The sequence below is a fragment of the Morone saxatilis genome, unplaced genomic scaffold, assembly GCF_004916995.1.
Source record: "Morone saxatilis isolate NCDOM2014 unplaced genomic scaffold, NCSU_SB_2.0 Contig9, whole genome shotgun sequence".
Taxonomy (NCBI): domain Eukaryota; kingdom Metazoa; phylum Chordata; class Actinopteri; family Moronidae; genus Morone; species Morone saxatilis.
In genome coordinates this window covers 17,451,882-17,453,622 of record NW_023340268.1, presented here as the reverse complement: position 1 = coordinate 17,453,622, position 1,741 = coordinate 17,451,882, and positions in this window count along the sequence as shown.

The following is a 1,741-nucleotide window of genomic DNA, read 5'->3' as shown; positions in this document are numbered from 1 at the left end:
CCCGCCCAAAATGACAAACACTGCTTGTTGGCCTGGAGTAACGTTACGGACTTTCAGACTCGCAAGCCAACTCCTGTGAACTACAACCACATCCCCCGACCCCCTTGTATTTGTATGAAGGTCCTGACATGTTTCAAAGTCTAGTTTTCTACATGTATCCGCCAGATGTAAGGAATGGGGGATGTTAATGTCAATGGTTGGGGTCTGGGTCTGTGTAGTGTGTGACAGTGAAACGTGTGTGAGAAAGTATTGAGACTCATGACTTCACCACCACAGGTTTTTTTAATCAGGCGCCTCGACAGTTCATGAGCAAGTGCACCCAGAGAGCGACTTGCACTCTGCAGGTGCACTCCAGAAGTGTCCACCAACAATTCTTTACCTTTTACTGAGACTCTGTTCAATACTGTCACACTATTTATGCTTTCTTTTTCTTTGAACCATGGCAACTCTGATCCCTCAGTCAAAACTGCACCAGGCATCAATTCAATCTTAGATGAAGGGTTTCTGTTTCGACCGATGGTTTACAGGCAAAGCAGATTATGAGCTAATCATCACCTCCATCTAGATAAATTCTTTTCACTTTTTAATGATTTGACCCAAAAAAAAAATCATTATAAACTCCATCGCTGTTCCGAGATGTGCTCAGCGATCCTAACTTACCCTTTCAGACCGTTAGTCCCTATGGATGATTATTTTCCAAATAATTATTTCCATCTGTAGGGAGGTGATCACGTTGGCGCATGAAATGCTCCGTTACACGCAACCCTTGCCCGATTATATAAATTGGATAACAAGGTGGATGTAGTTGGCGAGCCCTTTTAACTCTTTCAAACTGCATCCCTGACAGCCACGTCTGCTTTTAGAGATTAGAACCAGCGTTGACAAGAGGCTGAAGATGCAATTGCTAACGGAAGGTTGTTGACTGGGTTAGAGTTGCCTGCATCTTCACAGCAAAGACTTGACATGCAGTATCCTAAGAAGTCTGTATGGATTAAAATCTCTGTGCATCTCAGCAGTCCGACGCAGCTCACTCTCCATGTTCACTTTTCCTTCGTCTCTCTCTCTATCCGATGGTGGTGGGAACGGTTAAACAAATGTCTTAGTTGTGCTCTGGCACATTGCCTTTCACTTCACACTGATTAGTGTAAGCGACGGGGAAAGGGAAGCAACAGAGAGTGGCCAGGACTGCTGAGATTTTGGCGTACACATGTACATGTAGATGCAATGTAATATTACCCCTCATTGCAATACAATGAGGGATTTTAAACTGGCGACTGCTGTTTAGAGAAAGGTGGCAGCCCCTCTATGTCCTGGCTGATTCATGTGAGCAGTGGCCCTCTGAATGGACACCTAGCTACCGGTGGCCAAAGGGAACCACTGCCCAGCTTTTGTTTTTGTTTTTTGTTTTGGTTTTTTTTTGACATTTTTATGTAAATATATTTTTTTCTATTTTATTTTTTAATAAACATTTTAAAACTGCCAGTCAGTGTGTGTTTTTTGAAGGGAGAGTGAGATGATATAGGTACTTAAAGGCAATAATAAATGTTTGGCCACCTGGGGGCAGCCCAACAAACTATAAACATGTATACAGTTGTTATGGTGAAAATGTTAGCAAACAGTTGGGCCCCCTACACATGCATTACAACGTGTAAAAATAGTCTGCTTGGAACAATAATAAGTGTCTGATATGTTTTGTTCTGCAGCACAACGCACAAAGCTCTGATTAAACTGTCAAAATAGA